General features: G+C 34.6%; 2 non-coding genes across 2 annotated transcripts; one reads left to right on the forward strand and one right to left on the reverse strand.

Moving 5' to 3' along the window:
* The first annotated feature begins 1572 nt into the window (after positions 1–1572).
* On the forward strand, positions 1573–1644 carry Trnae-cuc. The gene has a single exon. It is a non-coding gene; the product is annotated as a tRNA-Glu (tRNA).
* Positions 1645–3280: 1636 nt separating this feature from the next.
* Trnae-cuc lies at positions 3281–3352 on the reverse strand. The gene has a single exon. It is a non-coding gene; the product is annotated as a tRNA-Glu (tRNA).
* Positions 3353–10547: the final 7195 nt, after the last annotated feature.

Below are 10547 nucleotides of genomic sequence, written 5' to 3' on the forward strand. Positions count from 1 at the left end.
AAGCGATCTCATTTATTATTTTCTCCCACGCCCATAGCTTGTAAACTCTTATGGCCCGTTCGATGTTCTCTCAGTTACAAAAATAAGCCTGCAATTCAACATGCCTAACCGGACATCCGGTAATATCTACAGAGATTTGTTGTCTAGTAGGGATATTTTATAAAATTTTCAAATCCCACCACTGAATAATGTAAATGAATTGTCAGAAAGTTATTAGTATTACAGACTATTATAATTATTGTTCCTAATAGATCCGTAAAAACAGCTTATTACAGTAACGTTTTCATTTCAAGAGCGAGAAACGGAGTGAGATCTTATAGTGCGGCGCTGATGCAATCTATTACATATTCAGACATCGCGACGGGTGTTCGCAATCTGTCCAAGGTTTCGTTCTGTTGAATAATCATTAAAACGGTGTGGTGTTGTTTTCGTACACATTATGCATTGTTAGTGTTTAGAGATTGCACAACTGACAAAAACCTTAACCTTTAAATTTTCCCGACAAGTATATTAGAGTACTAGCACTCGCCCGCGGCTTCGTCCGGATTTTAGGGTGCTAGTTGACATGTGCTAGGCAAAACAGTAGCGTATGTCTTTTTGGAGCTCAAGTTTGCTTCAAACAACTTTATGATATAGGTTGGCGGACGAGCATATGGGCCACCTGATGGTAAGTGGTCACCATCACCCATAGTCAATGAAGCTGAAAGATATATTAAATATTCCTTAAATCGCCAATGTGCCACCAACCTTGGGAACTACGATGTTATGTCCCTTATGCCTGTAGTTACACTGGCTCACTCACCCTTCAAACCGGAACCCAACAATACTGTGTACTGTAATTTGCCGGTAGAATAACTGATGAGTGGGTGGTACCTACCCAGATGGGCTTGCACAAAGCTCCACCACCAAGTAAATCTTTATAAAAACATTTAATACGTTCATTTCTAATCTTTCCTACTCGATTCACTGCCGCAAATTGAATTGGCGGCTCTACCCAGTCTACAAACAAACCCTTTGTACACTGAAAAAATAACATAATTAAAATAAAATGTTTATTTCGTTATCTTACAGGAAAAACAACATATTCAGCTCTCTTTGTGCCTAATAGGATTAGCCCGCCCCGAGTCGCCGCTCGCGTGGTAACAAAAGATCTAACGACAGAGATAAAAGTAATTTTTAATACTTAATTATCAATTGATATTCGCTACAAAAGTGCCAACTTCGTAACTTCGAGCTGACGATGATGCTTTAACAACATAAATAAAAATAATAGATAAATATTTTTTTGTGTGAAACTCAAACTCTCAAACTCAAACTCAAATTACTCTATTTAATATAGAAATCAATTGAAACAGTACCACCGGTTCGGAAAAGAAACATTCTAGGGGTCTTGACTGACTTTTATGGCGTAAATAATATATTTCACTAAACTAATCATATAAAAAGGAATTTCTTTTATAAAATTAATTATATTATAGATTTTTATTAGGACTTATTTAAATTCCTTAATAAACTGCGAATTCGATGTTTCACATTTGTCAAGCGTCTTGCGACATAACGTAGGTTCACAAGTCCGGTATGGTCTAGTGGCTAGGATACCTGGCTCTCACCCAGGAGGCTCGGGTTCGATTCCCGGTACCGGAAGATGTCCTTTTTACACTTTAATATTTATTTTAAATAAATAAATAATTCATTGTTTGGTTTTGTCGGTATCTGCTTGAGACGAAAAACGTGAACTTGGCGAAATATTTATATAGATCTTATAAAATATATAACAATAAATTGATATTATCCTATTAAATTTTAACGACTATGACCAATATAAACATTACAATTTGAGCACTAAGGTATAAAACCAACAGCAAGCGATTGAAAATTCTAAATATGTTAAGTAAAGTCATCGCACTTCATGCATCGCTTCGGCCTCTCAGAATCGAATCGTGCGATTGGGCGGCGGATCAAAGGGCAGGTGACCGTTTGCCATGTTCATTTCATTCGGGAAGCGACGCCTTCAAAAGTGTTCCGAGTCTGATCAGCGCACACAAAGCTAATTTCTAGTTCGAGTGAGATTCTGAAATGTTTAAATTATTGGATGAATGCGTACAAGGCTAGAGGACAGAGCAGAGGAAGCCGAGATGTCAGAATCTGTGTATCGTATGGCGTGTGATTGCAAAAAAATACATATTAGGTAAATATTTATTTTAAATATTATTAATTAAATACAACTAAACAAAACTATTTATACCACACATTAAAATAGATGTAATTACGTAAAACCGAGTTAATGTTTTAAATAAAAAAAAAAACTATGTTTATTATTATATAAAAATAGATTTTTCGCCGGTTCTTGTAAGGTCCGAGGTGTTAAATTCCGAACCGGTGGTAGATTTTTGACTATCAATAAGCAAGTGTAAACACTTCTATTTTGAATAAAGATTTCTGACTTTGACTTTGACTGACAAATCGCTTGAAGACATACCAATTCGTGTGATCAGATCCAAGATTTCAAGTTCAATATAAATTGTTTACACAAAATTTGTATTGTGTTAAATTCCCATTCGAGTATGAAGTGGACGTGCGTGATTGACTTCGCTATATTGTATACTGGCGACCCACGTCAGCTTCACGCGGATGCAATTTGTTAATAATGAAACGGGGAGCAGTTCGCAGCCTCAATAGATAGGCAGGCGCTATCTCATTTGTGGTTGGCTTTTTATGATCAAAGCCTGTCCTGTCAATTGTTATGGTGTATCATATCCTATTGTTTATATAGCTAGGGCCGTGGAAGTAAATTTGTGAAATCTGGGATTTGGTCACTTGTGTTAATTATTTACAATAATTTATAATTATTGTATTATATATATTTACAAACGTTGAAAAAGAGTAACCACTGAGATTCTTGCCGGTTCTTCTCGGTAAAATCTACGTTCCAAACCGGTGGTAGCTTCACTTAATTGTTAAAGGACGATTCAAAAGTGCTTGTAAAAGCCTACTTGAATAAAGTTTATTTTGATTTGATTTGATTTGAAACCTACTACGTTTAAATTTCTATTTGTGTAAACCGTATCGAAATCCGATGAGTGGTCTGAAAGTAGAAAGTGGAAATAATAACTGAAATGTAAAGTGACTTATACTTTTTATTACTCTGAACCTCTAATTAAATGATAAAATATCATAAAACTTTATTGATGAAAAACAACGTCTGATGATTTTTATGATCTTTATACTAAAAAATATAAGTAATAATTTAAAAATAGCAATTGTTATCACATTGAATAATTTCCGGTACCGGGAATCGAACCCGAGCCTCCTGGGTGAGAGCCAGGTATCCTAGCCACTAGACCATACCGGACTTAGTAGTCTACAAAATAATAGAACCAAATTCAAGAATCGAATAGAGCCTAAAACAGATTAAGTGAGCTTTAAGAGAAGATTTTGCAAATTCCATTTGCTATTATTTATTTATGGTGTATTCATTAAATAGAGGCTGAAAGTTTTTGTGGAATACTTTATGGCTATCGCAGATTTAGGTTTAGAGAAACAAAACATTCATCGATAGGATGAAATCAACCTTAGTAATAATGAATTTTAAACGAGATACATTCTTAAAAATACGTAGCAATCTTAGCGAATACGTATAATATATCAAAACCTTGAAGAAATATGGCAATGAATACGTTGGGCTTCTGCTGTGCTAAATTGGCGATGAAAGCTATGGAATTTTTAGGAAAGTTTATCATTGCCAGTCATCATCATCATCATCAGCCCACTGCTGTCCACCGCTGAACATAGGCCTCCCCCAGAGCACGCCACGCCACTCTACCCTTTTCCCCCAATGGAATGAGGCATTGCCAGTATGAACATTAAAAAAGCAATGCATAATAATCACGCCATTGTGTTTCCGATTAATCTCGTCGCCCCCATATTGGTCTAATGATGTCCGATGCAAATGCTGCGTCGTTACTTTGTGAGCAGCACTGTTCAAATTTGCTCCTCCAAGCGCTTTCATGGCGGTCCAAGCTCTGCCCCGTATTTACTTAGTGCTTTATAAAGGCCCATCTATTAAAGTATCATGTCTTTTACCATACATACATACCATTATCCTATATATAGACACGTACGTTTGTCAATCCTTCTGAGTTTAAAAGACTTGCTGCCGAACACTCTGGATATTGGCGCACGTGTGTTTTATTCATGGAACAGATATTGTATTACATACTTTCATAAAAAAAGTTACTATATATCAAGTTTAAAATACGTGAGTTCCTTTAATGTATTTAAGATTGAATCTTTTGGAACATATGATTCGAAACTACCGACTTTCAGTTAAAATACATTGAATGCGTAAATAATAGCATAGCAGTATCGCCTACGATCCCCACTTAGCTCTTTATTGCTTCCACGTAAGTGAAGTTGAGTTGTTTTATGGGAACAAAGATCTTTCAACTTATCTCGTCTTTAAATGCCACGTGGTACATAAATCTATCTACCACTCCACACCTATTTGCCCATCCCCATGATTGGTCATTTTTACGTGAAGAATATTTTTGAGGATGTCGTATCTGTTTATCGTTTCGAAAAAAAAGCACCTACAAGCCAAATATTAAATATATTGATTATCTTATATCCTCATTATATATTTGTATGTAATTTTTTATTCCACAAGTAAAAAATAGTATGGATAATCCAAGGTTTTTTAATTAAACAGCGCCTTTTTCATTAAAACCAGTTCATATTAAATTTGCACTAATTTTGAAAATTCATCTCCGACAAAGCACTTAAAATTTTCCGCTTTTATATCACAAAAGTGGTTTTATTACCGACCGAGTGTATTAAAACCCTTTCCGGTTTAAGTAACGGCTCGAACAAGCCGTTGTATTTCAAGTATGACTGGTTATGCGAGTCAATCATGAAAAACGTTCAGGTATATTTGAAATATAAATATTTAGTTTTTTATGCATGAATTGTAAATCCAGTTTGATTTGGGTGCAGGTTAGTGGAGCTAGAGTAACTTCTCTCGAAGAGAATTCTGGTGAAAGTGTACGGAATAAAAGGCATGTAGCGCATTATTATAAAACGGTGCCGGAACTCTCCCGGTCAGTACAGAGGATAGCCATCACGGGTGTTAGTAGGAAATAAATATTTAGAGGGATCCTTTTTAACTCTTTATGATCCTCAACATCGGTAAGACAAAATACGTGCAGCACAAATTTTTACAGCGATTTTGTACTAACATCAATATCATCATACACCACAAAAAGTAAATCATACACACGATATTGTGAGCAGAAACAAATAAGATAAATTGCATTAGTAAACTGTAGACCATAATATTCAACGTCGTATAAAATGGGGATTTTTATATGGAAATTGTCTTATACTACGACAAAACTTAGATGTAGCATCGACAAATTCAATAAAACCAATTACTGCCGATTTATACAACCAATAGGTATAGCTAACTATCGTGCTATTCAACGCCATTCGATAGATTCTCGCGTCAGTTCAACCCGAGAAAGCAAGTGCATGTAAATGACGTGTCAAATTAACGAAAATGTTAGATCATATGATATTACAAGTTATTACGTTTGTGGAAAGATCATATTCACATAAGAAATAAATGTTGAATATTTGGGATAGTGTACTTAATTCGGATGTGATGTTTACGAATTTTGCTGATGCTACATCTAAGTTGTGTCGTATTACACTCCAGTTACTACCAGCGACATAAATAACGCTACAAAGAAATAAAGTATTCGCTATCGAGACAATCGAATCAAATAATGTGGAACAACTCGTCCCGACCCGCACAAGTACCTCGAGGACTTCAAGGACTCCTACTGCCCTTTGTCACAAATATTTTGGCGTACACTGAAAACGACTTTTTCATTACATTTTTTCCATATTTTTAATATTTAGTCTAAAAATAAAATAAATAAGGCAAAGAAAACATACCGACGCTAATAGTCTCGACTGTAATTAATGATGAATTAAAAATATATGTGATCTCTAGTAGAAGAATTTCATTATAAAATGAATATTTTCAGTAAATTTCTGGGAATATTCCCTTTAAGATAACGTCTCGGGCATTTAATATCGGTTAGCGGAATTCCTTCATTTTAGCTTAATTGCCCCTAAGTACCTATACTTATACCTAGACATCAAAATTCTAATGCCTTTGCAAGAGCTCCGTTTTAGATTCCATTTTAACGTTAAAAAAATACATTAAAAGTTAATAAAAATATAAGGTCGCTTAGCGAGAGTGTTATATAACGTTGTAGGTTTAGACAAGCAACCCTTTAAATTAAAACTTCCACATTTAGAAATGACATTATAATATAGGTTGCATATGTAATTATAAGTGTTGTCAGGCTTCGGTCGAAGGCAGTCGAAGAGATTTCTTTCTTACGACATAAATCTGTGATCATGTAACGTTAGTTATCATTTCTATAAATTTCAGTGGCTTAGCAAACGAATTCGATTTGTAACGATTTTTATCGCCGGATATCCTGGCCGCGTGCCAGGCCACCCACTGCGAACCAATCTCGATACCTACGAACTAACAGTACGCTACGGGTTTCCTTACGCAAACAACGACTCATCAAAGTCGATATCGATACCAACCAAATACATTTTTTTACGCATTTTATTGAGTATAATAGTTTTCATGACTATTGGGATCAACCTATCGTACTTTGAAAGTTACATGATCCTTTTAATTTTTTTAATAATATTGGAACAAAGTAATATAACTTGCTGTTGTAAGTTATATTATTTGGATTGGATGATAATTATATCAAACCATTTTTTTTTTTCGTACGAATTCGAAGAATAACATTATTACGGTCCGCTTACGACTTTTAATAAACTTCTTCTTAGAAATATAATATTACTTATGTTTGACGTATCAATGATTTCCATGAACATATGAGACTATGTTTTTATTTAGTAAAGGTTTTTTATATTATTTGTATATCTCACAAAATTTATAATTATGATAAAAATGATACGTCATAGCATTTTACGCTCGTCAAACAACTGCATAGCGATTTTGAGAGGTTGTACGCATTTTTCATTCATTAAAACGTTTTATTAAATTAGTCTGGTAATTATTAAGTAGGCATTTCGTATTACTTTTGATTTAAACCCTTTTTGATACAAAATAAAAAAAAAAAACCTTTGCGTATCCGCTCATTACTTTATGTGCTCCGCACAAAGCTCCGCAGTCGTGGAGTTCTTTAATATTTAAAATAAATCGTAAAATAAAGCCAGTGGCGAATTTACAAATTTGCCGCCAGTAGGCTATTCGATTTTTGTCGCCCCTACTGACTTTTAAATTTTGATACGTTTGTTTAGTTCACAATCACTGAAATTCTGAAAATTTATGATTTGTTTTCTATCGTCCTCATTACATCGACTTTTTCCCGTAGTATGATTATGAACTAGGTGATATTTCTATAAGTTACGAGATTATTTTTGCAATCACTTATGTAGTGACGAGTATACGGATTACGGACTTAATGTGTATTGTATACATATAATTATAAGATTTTTTTAATACTGTAAAATAAAAACGATTTGGGCTAAATTTGCCGTCCTAGGCTCCAGCCTACTTAGCCTATTGGTAAATCCGCCACTTTATACAGTCACTTTTATCTACGTAATCACGACAAATAAATGACAAGCTCTGAAATGGTAGATCACAATACGTTGTAATTAATATGTTTGCGGAATTATAAAAATATTTCTAGAGGATTTATCTCTTTATTGTACTTGTAACTAAAAAAGACAGTATGATAGTTCTGGTGAATTCAGAGAGTAGATAGTTAAACTCTTAAGCTGTAAACCCCTCCAAGAATGGATTATTATTACGTTTTCATGTATTTATTATGAGGTTTATCTTCGTCCAAATCTTATCTTCTGTCCAAGACAGTGGCACTGCAAGAAACAAAAATCAATACTTTCAAAGCTCTGCCAAGGGACCGGTCCTCGTGTCCTTAACTGTACTCGAAGTTAATAACGTAAAATGTAATGGCTGTGATGACGTCACAAAAATAACTTCAAGTATTTATTTCTACTAGTGATGTTTCTTTCGTTTATGAATTTATTGTGTCTGAGTTCCATCAATTGAATTATTGTAATTCTACACCAATATAATATTCGTTATGCCAACGAAAGAGATACTCAAACAATGTATATGTATTAAAATATAAAAAGTATTATACATTTATATTTTTTGTTTTAGTTGAATGTAAAACTGTACACAAACTCGAAGTACTTTTCGAACCCATTCTAACGGAGGGCAGTGTTGACAGATCCACTTGTAAGCTAAATGCTTTTCCGACAGTAAGTTGGAATAAATCAGCCCAAATTGTAAACCATCGATTGAGAGTTGGATCTGAAACTACGCAATTGACATTCAAATTGCTTGCGTTATTCGAAGCCGCTGCAATCTCTAAGTTTAATGTGTGTAAAGTGATCGTAAATAGATTGAGTTCCCGCTTTATCGTCGCCTTGCTGAGCGCTCGCCGCGACGCGTCTCGGCCCGAAAACAATGAAGAAACAGAGGGACCTTGAAAGTGTCTCTGTGTAGCGACTATTACATAATTGTATCGGAGCGGAACTGATTACATGTTTATAGAGTACGCGAGATATTATTTTATTGTGCATGTACGCCTCGCTCATGAATCTATATTAGCTTTTGGTTATGGTTGTGTGAAAGAGGTCGTGACCTAGCGGTAAGACCGCCTTATAGTACATTTTAAATAAGTTGTTGGTTAAATATATTGTAAGTTCTACGTAGAAACGGTGAACGCATAGGAAGTTTCATATAAGTTATGACGCAGAAATAACTTATTTATTCAAGAACCGAATGCGGCAGAGAATTGACTGTCACTGCATACAATTCGGGCGTCTCACCGAATAAACCAAGAGCCAGTGATCGGCAGACTTACGTTATAACAAGCTCCTTATTACTGCCAGGTATACTGCTTCACCTGCTGTTGGTAAAATGGAGGTTCACTATTCCCATTGAGGGTTCCTTTGAGCGTGCCATGGAGTCGAAATATATAGTATACCTGGCAGTAATGTGGAGCTTGCTACTATAACATCTGCTGATCACTGACTCTCCATCTATAACGGATGGAGAGTAGCTCACATCAAAAAGTGACATATAAGTTTCTGTCAAATCAGTACGACGCATGAGGCCGACCCGCGCGAACCTGTTTTTGTATCTATTGCAGATGGACTTTTATATCTTAAATCTTATTATAGTATCTTATATGTGATAACGCCCAACAGGCACTATATCGCTTAGATAATATCTTTATTCCAAATATTGGTGATGAATTTGTAGTTTACGTAATGGTAAATATTCCATACATCGCCAATCAATCAAATCAAATCAAACCAATTTTATTCAAGTAAAATTCACAATGAAGTGTTTTTGAATCGTCATTAATTAAATACTACCACCGTTTCGGAAAGCAGCTTCTAGCGAGAAGAAACGGCAAGAAACTCGCATTGTTGCGCTTTTCAAATAAACAGATTTACAATGCTGTTATTCTCTTTTGCTGTTATTCTCTCCTACCGTCATACAGTTCACCTAGTACGGAGGGTATGTCCATCGAACTTGAGTTGCTTAGCATTGCTTTATTTAATTCTCAGTATAATATTTTTAATAACTTAAGAGTTACTTTTCTATGTAAAATAAATGTTATATGTATTTATTGTAAATATTAGCACTAAGCAAATTGTAATGGGTCAAATAAATAAATAAATAAATAAAAATTACAGTAGTTAGTGTCCTATGATGGAACCCGAGCCTAACTCCAGGCGTTTTCTAAAAAGTACTCTTTTAATGAATAATATGATTTATTAATAAATTTAGTCTTAATAACTAACAACAACAATAGCTGTAGAGGGTGGTGACCATTTACCTTCCGCTAATTCATTACGTTTAATTGTACAAACTTTATAAATAACAATAAAGCTTAGAGCGTTGGAGTTTCTCAAAATATAACGTAAGATTATCAAATATATTTACAAAGATTATAAACAATCTAAACGGTCAAAACTCCTGTATATTCTGTTGTAGATAGTCTTGAGGTTTATCTGAGAAGAAACTAAGTCAAAATTGGTGCAGAATCTAGATTCCATACGCATATTAATATTAAAAGTCATATAATTTGCGTTCAAAGTATGTACTGCATCTAAACAGATTATTTAATAGTATGGGTCACTTGGTGTGATCGAATTCATTACAACTGAAAGGGTTTTGTTCCGATCGCGCGGCAACAACATAACTCATAGATAAGTGGAGCGGCGTCACTAAGATTCTCATCAAAATAATAAATTGTTATTACACTCGTTCCAAAGTCCGAGATGAGACTTATTTGAATTTTCGCCATTAAGTTGAATATCTTGATCTTCATTAATATTAACACCATACCATTCGACTAATTAATATTTAGCACAACAGTTGGAATTATTCGTAACTAGCGACCCGCCCCGGCTTCACAGGGCTGCAATACTGATACTAAATATTC

Source organism: Vanessa cardui, chromosome 12 (genome assembly GCF_905220365.1).
Source record: "Vanessa cardui chromosome 12, ilVanCard2.1, whole genome shotgun sequence".
NCBI classification, from domain to species: Eukaryota; Metazoa; Arthropoda; class Insecta; order Lepidoptera; family Nymphalidae; genus Vanessa; species Vanessa cardui.